The sequence below is a fragment of the Simochromis diagramma genome, unplaced genomic scaffold (assembly GCF_900408965.1).
Source record: "Simochromis diagramma unplaced genomic scaffold, fSimDia1.1 OVJJ01000753.1, whole genome shotgun sequence".
In the NCBI taxonomy this organism is placed as follows: Eukaryota; Metazoa; Chordata; class Actinopteri; order Cichliformes; family Cichlidae; genus Simochromis; species Simochromis diagramma.
Window position 1 is genome coordinate 19,472,982 of NW_024387523.1, and position 13,299 is coordinate 19,486,280.

Genomic DNA, 13,299 nt, shown 5'->3' on the forward strand with positions numbered 1-13,299 from the left:
TCTCCTGGATTAATGTTGCGACATGATGTTAAGATCAGGAATATGTGGAAGCAAAACAATTGTAGGTTGCTTCTTGTTGGAGGTAGTTTGTAATGACTCTTGCTGAATGTTTTGGCTTATTGTCATCATGATATGATGGCATGATCCCTTTGGGGACTGTGTGACAGTACTGTAAATTAGCTTGACACTGCTGGATAGATAGCACTCATAAAGACACATTTCCTGAAAGAAAAAAAAACACATTAGATACAAATCAATGTACCTGCAAGAAAATGTGATTGATAAGCACGAATCAGAGGATGGATACGGGCACTTGAAAAAAAAAATACATATGACAGGATGTTCTCAGAAACAGGACTTGCAAAACATGACACACTTATACTGGCTTTGTGAAGAATATAAATGTGATAAAAATTCTGATGTACAGAGCTGATAAAGACATGTTCTACCCAAATGAAGGCAGAAGAGAGTAACTGAAGTTTCTCTTGTTCACCATTTTCGATTGCCATAAAAATCTACTTTGATGTCAGAAATGGAAAAATATGAGCAGTTCCACAGATGGAGGTGGTGGTGGTTGGGGAGGATTCAGGTTGAAGAGATATTCAGAATCCTTAAAACTATTTTCATGTTTTTTGTTTACTTGAAGGTGTTTGAAGCAGCTTCAAAAAGAAATAAAATAAGTTGGAATTAGTCTAATATAACTGCTATTGCCTCTTGCATAAAATGATGACAGCTCTGCTTTAAGCTTACTTAGCACCATAGTGTGGCTATAGTTTAATCTGCCAGTCTTTTCTGATATTTCGCGATTGATGGAACAGATGGGATATCACACAACTTAGCTAATTTAAAGTGCATTCATCTGAAAATGACAAATAAAATTATAAAATTAATAATATTATTGCATTATTGAAAGGAGGCCCAAATCCTGAAGTGGCCTTTTGTAAAGTCAACAAGATGTACAGCTTTGCAATAGGTAAAATCAAGCACATGAAAAAGGTGAGGTGTTTTTGATGAAGTTTGCATGAGCTATGTTATTTTTACAGGGCAAATGGGGTAAACAGTTGATTGCAAGGTGATGCACTGTAGCAGCACGAGTATTGTACATGCAAATTGGAGCACAATAATTCATATCATACAGATGTTATGTTTTAGAGCTACCTTGCAGGGTAGTAGTTCAATTTTTGTGTATTTGCAGATTAATGTGTAAATATAAGTTGAAAAATTGCTTTGGTTAAGGCGCACCTGTACTGATATGTTAATAAAGCTCATTTGGGAGTGCGAATTGGGAATACTTCACAATTTTGTCACTGTATCTATCGCCCTGTTGAATGTTATAATAACAAATGAGTCTAATTTAATGTGACAACGAGTGAGGTAATCATTTTAACTACACACTATTGAATCTGTAGTATATTACAGTTGTGATGTCCTAGAAATACTTGAAAACTGCTTGAATTTGACTTTGTTTCAAATATAGCTAGCCTGGGTGTGTGTTAGCAACTACGCCTCTGTACTAAACTGTACACTTTATGTATGACTAAGAGTCACTTGCGTTATGGCCTCAGTTTGGGTAGACCAAAGACTCAGTTAACAAATATTTAATTTGTCTATTAGAATTACAGTGAACTGCTGCTCTGCAAATAACTTGGGTGATAGCTTGGGATGAGCAATTTAATTTGTTTTGAATCTCTAGAATCCTTTTGCTCTTTATTTCTAATTTACTGAAGTAAGGGTGCTGGATAAAGATCAAACCTCTTTTTTTGTGCTTTGATGATTTTAAGCAAAATGACCACAAGAAATACAAAAGAATATCCATGACATGGTATAACTGCACTTTGTCTTCAGTCAGGCATTCAGACGCTGTGTTCTCTTAATGAAAATAGAGTCAATAGACAGAGCTTGGAGAAGAGCAGATAAAAGTTGAGACAGTTTGAATGCCAGGTTCAAATGAAGGTGCAGAATCTGTGCAATATTTTTATAACCTGCTTGACTGTATTGAATCAAAGTGTGTCTGGTTGCTATTGGTATATAAGAGATATATTGGCATGTGTGTTCAAGTGTCAGGAAAAGTAAAAGAGTGACAGGAAAGTGGAGGGAGAGAGAGGAAGACATGCAGCAAAGGAACGCGGGTCGGATTTGAATCCAGGCCGATCCTGTTTGTGGACTTTAGTTTGGCTTTTAATACTATTGTGTCTCTCCTCCAAGCTCTTCCAGCTCAGTGTGTCACCAGTTATCTGTCAGGGGATCACCAGCTTCCTGACAGATACGGAGCAGCAAGCGTGGCTGGGGGAGATCACCTCTGAAACTCTGTCCCTCAAGGATGTGTCCTCTCACCACTATTGTTCTCCCTCTACACCAACGACTTGACCTCCAAGAACTCGGCTGTTAAATTCATGAAGTTTGCAGATGACAACACCGTCATTGGCCTCATTCAGGATGGTGATGAGTCTGCATATGGACAGAAAGTTGAGTGTTTGGTACTCTGGTCCAGTCAGCATAGCTGAGCTTAAGACTGTAGAGATGACAGTGGACTTCAGGAGACATCCCTCAACACTGCTCCCTCTCACCATATCAGGCAGCTCGGTGTCTACTGTGAAGTTCCTGGGCACTGCAGGACCTGAAGTGGGAGACTAACATTTCCTCCATCCTCAAAAAGACCCTTTTTGACCTGCTGCCTCCTGACAGATGATATAGAAGCCTGCAGACTAGGACCACCCGACACAGGAACAGTTTCTTTCCCCTCGCCATCTCCCTCCTAAATAGTTGAACTGTCACATTGCTTCCCACTGCCAGACTGCAACTTCACTCTATGTACGTTCTGTGGTATTCATTTTTGTAATCTTGTATTTTTGGTTTATAAGGATTTATATTGTAGTATATTGTATATATTGTGTCGCTCATATGGTTTTTACATTGTTGTATTTGAGAGACACCATCAACCGGAACCAAATTCCGCCAATAAATGCGATTCTGATTCTGATATTCAGTAAGTTCTTAGGGCTGCTGCAAATATAATCTCTCAAGATGTAAAGTGAATGCAACTGTCCCCTAGCATGAAGAACCTGTACAGCAGCCATTTTTGCTTTGTGTTTCATCAGTGGCCTTCTCTTTCTACAGTATGTGAAGGCTTTGCCATTTAAAATGTCTTGAGCTGACTGAGTTATATAAATTCAAATATTATTTAATAAAGCCAAAAACACATTTTTATTTATTATTAATATTTTTTCTTTTTCTTTAGGATGTTGATCAAAAGCCCCACTGTGAAAGAGTGGCTGCTATGGCAACCCTTGTTGTACTGACAGGCTTCTAGTAACATATTAGCACACACATTTTTTTCAATTCTGCCAAGAACTTTAAAAAACATCTTGTAAGCCATTGTTTTTGCTTTCATTACTATGTTTACGCAAAGAGCCAACCAGTGTAAAATATAAAACAATTGTTTTCCTTTCAGTATGACTAAAAAGGCTGTCTTACACTGTGGGGGCATGCTTTCTGAGATGTCTTGGGGCAGCTTGTCTCCTTAGAGCCAGTCTGATGAGTATCCAAATGATCAGAATTATATGCTGTGGCTTTCATAGTCATAAGCTCTCACAACAGAGTGCATATCTTTTGGTAGTGTTATTTTGTCCGTCAAATACAGTTGCACAGTTTTGACAACAGAAGATTCAGTCTTTGTTTTCATTATTAAATTAATGTGAGCTCGTCTATGATAATGCTGAAAATATTTGAAGTGATTGTAAAGCAGCTTGGTTTCATCTTGCTGTTGCATATATTTTATTTGATATTATCTTTGTTCTTACAATGCTGATGTTAAATAAGGGAAACCTAATGAAGACTTTTGATTTCTTTGAGCCATATCCGATGGCCATATTATGATGTTGTCATATCAAGATGTTATCTAATAGGTTAATCAAGATTGATTAATAAGTTAGTAGCCTCAATTTCATTAAACATGTTCAATATTTTTTCCCTGTGTTATGTCTCCTTATTTCACACGATCTAATTTATGGACACACTGTGGTTTGATTCTTTTGATTGATTCTTTTGATTGATTGATTCCTGGGTTGTTACCTGCATCTGGGGAGATGTTTGTGTTGATAGCACCTTTACAAATATATTTACTTAGAAAATGAATGACATATTTAGTACTTTTTTTTGAGGGAGAATGTTCTGAAAAACTACCATGTGCACACTTTTCTTAAGGTTAAACAAAAGTCAGTTATCTTTCTAATGCTGTAGTAAATTGCACTGCTACATAAAGTCATGGTGACTTGGGATTTAGGAAATCTTCTGTGTCTAGCTGGACCTCATTCATAACAGCATCGCCATGATGAATAATGACTGCTAATATCATGCTCGCGAAAGAAGCCAGCCATCCACAGGCTTTTACAGTGGCTCACTATGGATAATAACCTGCTTGTTATTGTGAGAGTAATTCCACCAACTACATTCCTCAGTCATTTTTTTCCACTTCACCTATAAATCCAGTGCTTTGTATAACACATTCAATCAGTGGTTTATTCCCCGTCTTTAGCAAGGCATGCTCTTTGCTATTAAAAGCCATTCCCATTAAAAGTCATTCAGGGTGTAATTTTGTGAAATTATGTCGAAAATTCTTCCCAGCAACTGTAATGCTATCTCCTGTGTAGAAGCATGCTCAGAATTCTATTTAATTTACTCCCTGTACTTTTAGTGGAGCACAGATGTAGCAAAGAATGCTTAAATTCCCAAGTATAAGTTACTCTAAAGAATGTAGTGGAGGTGATCTGCCAGAACTACTGTGGTCGTGTGCAACTGTAAAAGTATAAATGTTATGGTTAAAACAAATCATATGAAAATCAATAAAACCACATCTCAAATTTGACCTAAATTGATACTTAAATTCAAAAATTAAAACTTTATCACTGAATAATTTGTCAAAATGAAAGTGGTATCCAAGCCCTAAATTAACACCTTATACTTGCAAAGACCGTCATGCACTCAAGTGCAATACATAACATTAGAGTTTTAAAATATAATTTCATATTTATTTATGCAGTTAGCAGAAGGATCTGTCTGCTGGTGATGTTTTAGTCTCCTACTTTAAATATTCATATAGTGGCTCACACTTACAGAGTCAACGGACAACCTGTAGAAAAAATAACACCCATTAAAATTACTTATCATATTTCTTTACCACCCATCATCAAATTTGTCAGAAACATTTTTGAACTAAAAATTATATTGTTGTTTTATTAGGCAAACAACCAACTGAATTCACATTTTGCACACAAATTTTACCCGGTGCACTAGACTTCTCTAAGAAGTCAGAAATTAATGAAGCATAACATAGCCTGAAAAACTGCTTAAGAATACACCAATCACGTGTAGAGGAGAAGGCATCTGGCTTGCAGAGAGAGACAGAGAAGAGTGGCTCTTTGGGTGAACTAAGCTCATCCTTGTCCACAGCTGGCACCATGCTGTCATTGTATTTTTTAATTGTGCCCTTTTAATTGTGCTCTCTGCCCAGATTTGTCTTGCCTTTGTCCCAACATTACACTTGCCTGGCTTGTGTATAAAGCCTCTGTGCTTCCCATGTCACGTTGTCTTGTCTGTTTTAGTCCTCCTCTTATTGGTTTTATTTCTGTAGGGTGCATTATAAAGCCGGTTCAACATAGTCATGCTTTCTTTTAGTTTAGAAGAAAATTAGAGTCAGAGATGGCATATATCGCAACAGTGGCTATAAGCTTCGTTTTCAGGATCTCCTGTGCTCTACATAAAAGGAGCTGCTGATGCTTCTTCCACACAAAATGAACACATCTAGTGCCTCCTACTTCAGTCAAGTGGAACAACTCAACTCACCTATGAGGAAGTTAAACAAATAGTTACACTACTGATGCAAATAAGGTGAGAGAGGAATCCTGTCAGATATTGTTAATCTTATAAATTTTGAAGTGCAAATTTATTTTACCACTCAATCCACTCCCGATGCTGCTATTCATTTCTAACATGACAACTGCACAGTAGAACTCTTAAACTTTAAAGTCGGTCCATTTAGACGTAATGGCTTTCTATCTAATATTGTCTCATAATGAAGGCAGTGTGGAAATCACTTTAGCGTTTGTCCAATTCAAATTCAGTCATTTCAATAACTGAATATTCAATTACTGAAATTACTTGCAAGACTGACAAGACTTCCTGTTTTTTTTTTTTTTTTAATGCAAACAGTTGCACCCTTCAGGTGGTCACCAACCAGTCTTTAGGCCCATGTGACTGAGACCAAGATCTAAAAGCACAAAATTAGACAGTGTGTTGCCCCATGATCGGAAGATCAGGGGTTTGAATCCACTGAATAGCTACCCCGAGGTACCACTGAGCATGGTACCGTCCCTACACACTGCTCCCCGTGCACCTGCTTAGTGGCTGCCCACTGCTTCACTGAGTGAGTGGGTCAAATGCAGAGAAAGTAACTTCCCCACAGGGATCAATAAAGTATACATTATTATTCGCAGGTCCTTACATTTTGTTGTTAGTAAATTCAAAAATTGTAAATAAAAATAAATGAGACTACAGGAATAGAAAACTAAAAATCGACTAAAAGTCAGTCAATCATACAAGAAACAGTTTTCTATTGAACACAACCGCACAAGCATAACTGTACCAGCAGCAAGTTGTTAAAGCAGTGTGGGAAGAGCAACCACCTGCTGTCATTTAACCATCATCCACCCTGTATCCTTCTAATTGGTGTTTGTTGAGTTTCTGCTTGTTAGCGTTTTCACGGGTATCTGCTGATTGCCACCAAGTGGTTTGTTTGTCAGGTTTGTTTTCTGTATGAAACAGACAGTTACGTATAGCTCATGGGAAGTCTAATAAGTAGCATTTGTCATAAGTACATAAACCTACACATTTATGAAGACACCTGAGCACAGTATAGTTGCTCTTTATATATATATATATATATATATATAGGATGAATCTTTGATCTTCTGTGGTTTTATTCTTTATTAATTTTTGGAAATGAACATGTTTAAGGCATTGCTTGTCCTTTACACTGACTTAAAGTTCTTAAATTGATTATGAAAGTACAAAAACAAATCAGATTTAAGTTATCATTACTACCTGTGGTTAAATGCATATAGTTATTGTGAGAAAGAAAATGAATCACTTAATACTTCTTGAACTAATTAATGGTCAAACAGCTAACAAGGCAAGCTCATTTTCTCCATCAAAACGTTATCTGTTTGCTCCTTGTTTTAAACATATTAAGCTCATTGACATTTCACAAATTTATAGTGTTGTGTTAATTTTACCTTACCTTTCATTTGTTTGTAAAACAACCTTAGATATCTAACTGATTTCACAGTAGACTGTAGATCACAAAAAATGTCATAGATCTCTGCTCTGTGGGACACAAAAGCATAAAAAAAACACCCAGCACGCCCCTGCGGGCGGTTTATCCTTCAAGCTCGGGTCCTCTACCAGAGGCCTGGGAGCTTGAGGGTCCTGCGCAGTATCTTAGCTGTTCCCAGGACTGCGCTCTTCTGGACAGAGATCTCCGATGTTATTCCCGGGATCTGCTGGAGCCACTCGCCTAGCTTGGGAGTCACCGCACCTAGTGCTCCGATTACCACGGGGACCACCATTACCTTCACCCTCCACATCCTCTCGTGCTCTTTACTGAGCCCTTGGTATTTCTCCAGCTTCTCGTGTTCCTTCTTCCTGATATTGCTGTCATTCGGAACCGCTACATCGATCACTACGGCCGTCTTCTTCTGTTTGTCTACCACCACTATGTCCGGTTGGTTAGCCACCACCATTTTGTCCGTCTGTATCTGGAAGTCCCACAGGATCTTAGCTCGGTCATTCTCCATATATATATATATATATATATATATATATATATATATATATATATATATATATATATATATATATATATTAAGCAAGCTAGAAAATCAGCGCTAATTTGAGGTTATTTTAATTCTTGTGCGGATTCCAAGATAAAAAAAAATGCAAGAAAAGATGCATGCACACATTTAAAAGGTTTATGTGTAAAAAAAAAAAAAAAGAGGAATAACTGAAGGTGGAAGCACTGTAGGAGCTGATGAATAAAGAAAATGAGAGAGAACGGAGGACAGATTGATATACAGAGGAGGAAAGTCACTGAACTCCTCAGGAACTACAGAGAATTAGTGAGGAGGAACTGAGGGCGGCTATAAAGAATATGGGATTATCAGAGTCGAAAGGTGATTGGTCCAGATGAGAAACCTGTGGAGGTATAGAGATGTCTAGGAGCAACCAGAAGAGGGGGGAGTACACTTTAACCAGATTGTTTGACCCTCTCAGGCATAAATTAAACTTTTTGTTGCTAATGCACAACCAGGTCCTGCAGTGGTACTTCTGAGTAAAAAAAACCTCATAAAATATGTATGTGGGGTAATCAGGTTGTTAGTTTTTAACTGTTGCAAATCGGCAACGCCTGCCTCGAGAGGGTTAAGATAATCTTGGACAGTGAGAGGGTGCCTGAGGGTTGGAAAACAAGTGTACAAACACAGATTGAGACTGTGAAAGCTTTGGTGTGCTCTCAGCCTCACTAACAGATTGTCATCAGTGTCAGGCTGTGAAAAAGAGTGAAAAGGCTCTTTGGTTGTTGTACTATCATATGGAACACATGTCAGGCTTAGTGAGCTTCTTTTCTTAATCCTAAACAAGAAGCACAACACTTTGACTCCGTACACTTTCTGAAACCTTTCTTGGTCATTAGTTTTCTACTGAAGTACAACAAGTTATTTATAACACTCCTTCTTCTGCCCACTACTGTTGCAAACTAAATGAAAACTAAATGTCTACATCATGACCAGAATTTAGATATCAGAGGAGAAGTTACAGTGACCCCTTTTGTTGTAAAGTTTTTTTTGCCAGAAGATCAGAAAAAAAATCACTCTGTTTATAAAACATCCTGAACAAACAGGTTTCATCAAAGGTAGACTAGAATCTACAGCTATCTCTTTAGATGCAGAGAAATCATTTGAAAATTGGATATTAGTAAAATGGATATTCATATATGCAATTTGCCTTGAGGCGACTATTTTTGTGATTTGGCGCTTTATAAATAAAATTGAATTGAATTGAAGTTCTACAAAAATTTGGATTTGGTTTATCATTCATCTCCAAGTGCATGTGTTAGGATAACTGATTGTGCTTCTCAGCGCTTCAATCTGGAGCACCAGGCAGGTCTGCCTGCTCATGCACTCCCTTTTTTTTTTAATCTTCACTGAGACATTAGCAGCAGTGATCCAATGAAATAAAGATCTTAAAGGAATTCAAGCTGAAGATAGATCTTATGCATGATTATGAAAATGATCTTTATGAACTGAAAATCCAAAAATGATTTGTATTTTTCTCAGTTTGGAAATTTAGATCACATTTGTTTGGAGAGAATGTCTTCTTCCACACAAAGCGAACAAAAAGCCCAATACGAATTGTTGCCCACTGATCTCGGGTGGTCAGCTGTGGTGTGGTCTCGTCTCCTAGTGTGCTCTGCAGGTGGCTGGGGGTGTTTGCGTGGGCTGAAGGCATCTGGCAACTTCTTGGGGAGGGAGGCTATGACCGGTGTCAGCTGTAGATCTTGTTGGTGGGGGACTTAACTGCCTTGTGGTGTTGGGGTTTTGAGCCTGGGGTGCTTGCCTTGGGGAGGGTGATGGTTACATTTTTACTTGCCCCGTGGTGGGATATTGGAAGCAAATATATACAATTGGAGCAGGTTTTCCCCTTCTGAGGTGTGTGTGTGGCCAGTATGTGTAATGCTGTGGCGGACTCTGGGGCTAGCTATGTCATGTGACCTGCAGGACATGGTCATGGAGGGAAAGGGGTGGGGTTTTCCGCCTCCTGGTAGATGTGGGTACTTCGTGTCTCCAGGCCAAAAGCTAGATCTTCATGACCGATGTCTGGCTCATGCCGGGGTGGTTGGCCTCTGCCAAGGACGGCTGCCCATTGCCTCTGGCCCTTTCAGGCTCTTGAACTTTGATCTGGGTATCCCTTTTCCTTCTGCTGGGGTAGGCATGCATTTATCATTGAGGCGTGTAGTGTCTCAGTGCTCAGGAGAGGCTGTGGATGACCAGGGTCTCCTGGGCCCTTTCTCTGGTTGCCTCTGACTCCCAGAGGTATTGTTGCAGCTTTTGCTCATTATTAATTACATGTCATGACAAATACATGCAATCACACTCAGACATACACATTATAGGAACATCCTGTGTGTTTGTGCATCAGTTTATTGTTTTTCATTCAGGTGCTGGTTCAGATGCAGCAGTTGACATGCTTTAATTTGTGCTTTGTCCCTTATTCTCATCTCTTTTCTGTTCTTTTTTCTAACAAGATAAACCTATAGAGAGTTTACAAAGATCCTGCTGGCAAAACAAATGTGTTTGACACAGCAGTGCATTGAGATCACCTTTCTGCTTGCCAAAGCTGCCGGACAGGAAAGGTTATAATACATGAATAAATAAAATATAATACATACGATAGGTAACAAATAAAGCAAACCATGTTTTAGCTGTTTTTACTACTATATAGTAGTTTACTATAAAATTTATTACATTGGCCACTCTAGCATGTCAGAGTGGCCAATGTAGAGCTGTCTGCAGATTTTAGAAGATACAATAAAATACAATAAATCACATATTAAAACAAACAAACAAACAAACTAGGATATGTGGGGGAAAAAAATAAATTTTATCACTGTGTGAAGGCATTTACTCGGTTCTGCTTTACAAAAGATGGGAGAGTTAAATTATTTTGACATTGCATCAAAGAAAATTAATATATCTGGGCAGAACATTTCCATGTAACTAGTCATACTGTCTCTTCAATAAGACTAGAATTATTATAATTAAGTGAAAGAGGAGAACTGTTGGTGATACATTGCTTCAAGGTGATCCTCCATAAGTATGTTTTTTATGTAGAATAGTTTACTGAGCTAAGAATCTATATTCTTTTTTCAAACTCTGACAGGGACTTGGTTGGCCTTCACTGAGCGGTGGAGACATCATGCTTCAGACTGCCTGTCCATTCTAAATATGACACTCTGTCAGAGATATACAGACACGCTTTCTTCGATTAATTGGCTTTCCAGTCTCTGTGTGCAGAGACAAGGCGACAGTAGAAAGCTAATACCTGAAAAATGTGCCTAGGGAGGTTAATATATACTTTGTATGTTGGGTTTGCTGACAGGCAAGACAAATATAGTTTATGTTCATGTTTTCTCAACTACAAAGGCAGTTGTAAATTAAGCAGGCTGTAAATTAAACCAGCAGAAAAAGTACATACATCTTGTTATCCTAGTTTCCTCTAGCCTCCCAGTGTTGTTGGCACACAAGTCAATCAATTCTGCTGCATAGCAAAGAGTATTTACAGTTCATTAATGAGGCAGCTGGGGACAGGAATGTCAGGACGTGGTGCTCTGGGGACGAAGCAGACATTTGAAGGAGAACCAGTAAAATGACAGAATTACAAAATGTACATCTAAGAGGGGACTTGTTCGGGAGGTGGAGAAGGGTGGTGGAGTGAGAACACAGAGGGTGAATGTAGGAAAAGAAAATGCTTTTTGCTTGCCGTTGAGGTGGTGTCTTCATTATGCAAATGTCTGTGAAGAAAATGCAGTTAACAGTTAGGGTGGGGATGTCCGCTGACATTTAGCATTATCAGTGTTTTTCTTCACTTTGGAATCCATTTTTTATAACTTTCTTTCTGAAAGGCAGAAAAGCATTTGAATCATATTCACATGCTCACAAATTAGTAGCTTGGTTAGAAAGTCTGTCAAGAATCCCAAAAGGGAAGACGTGCGGATCCTCAAAAGAAATACTCTTTCAGTGCATCCTCAAACACCCTGAAGTCGATAAGTACTTGTCATTTTGCCCCACCTAACAAAAGCCAAGTCTGTCAGAAACAATATGAGTCCTCATCAATTTAAATATCCCTCCTGTTTTCATCTGAGCCAACAACACGGGAGATTAGGAACATGGTTGCAGCTATCAGAGCGATGGATCTGGACACACCATCAGTTATTTCCAAATAATTTGATTTAGTGAGTGACAAGAAGGCCCTACTGAGTCTTGCCAGGAGGGGAGTGTAGCAGCAATGGAAGACATGATGTTGATATGAGGGGTCATAATGGATTAATAGCTGTAATTGACAAGTGGCCAAGTTGCTAGCGCAGGTGAGCAAAGCCCCCTAAGCTTGATGGATGTAATTTATCTGCGCAATAAATCAGGGGTCTTGGTTGGCTGGAATTCACTGATGCAAGGTGGGCTGCTTTGGCTACTTTGCATCTCTTCTGTTTGAGATTTTCTTTCAAAGTACAAGTGGAGTCTTGGAGCCACATCTATCAAGTAGCCGTGGCCCTCAAATTCACTTCTTCTAGTCAATCACTATAGCTGTTGTCTCTCCATCTCCAACAGTTCCAGCGTGTTAAGACTGTCTGTTACACATTTTGTGGTTGCATTTGTGAAGGTAGGCAGGATACATTCTGTGAAAAGCCAAAGTAGACTTATTTCAGTATAACTAGCTAGGTAACTATGGAAACAAATTTATTATAGAAACTGTATTATCATATATGTGTATTTAGGATTCTAAGAGTGACTGCTGATAACTCAGTATATTAGCTCAGGTTATTTGCTACTTCAATACGAATTTTTTTCATTTTCACCGAGTAAAAAAAAGACATCTGTTCCGTACCTTGTACAGAGCTTAAAGTGGGATTTGCCAAGTGGGGACACCTGCAGTTGTGTTCAGAATAATAGCAGTCTAACATGACTAACCAGAACAGTCAGTGTTTTTGGTATAAGTCATAATATTACATGGCAAATAATTTACCAGTAGGTGTAGTAGAGTCAGAGAAATCAACAGACCCAACATTCATGAGATGAATGCACCTGAGTCTGTGTAATTGAATAATTAAGTGAAAGGGGCATGTTCAAAATAATAGCAGTGTGGAGTCCAATCAGTGAGGTCATTTGTTATGTGAAGAGACAGGTGTCGTTCATGTGGTCCTTATTTAAGGATGAAGCCAGCACATGTTGTACATGAAATTCTCTCTGAAAACCTGAGAAAGATGCCTCGTGCCAGACATTGTTCAGAAGAACAGTGTGCTTTAATCAAAACGTTGATTGGAGAGGGGGAAACATACAATGAAGTGCAGAAAATGATAGGCTGCTCAGCTAAAATGATGCTTTAAAATGTAAAGCCAAACTGGAGACACATGGAAGAAAACGGAAGACTACCTCAACTGGATGAAAAAATAGCCAGAATGTCAAAGACTCAGCC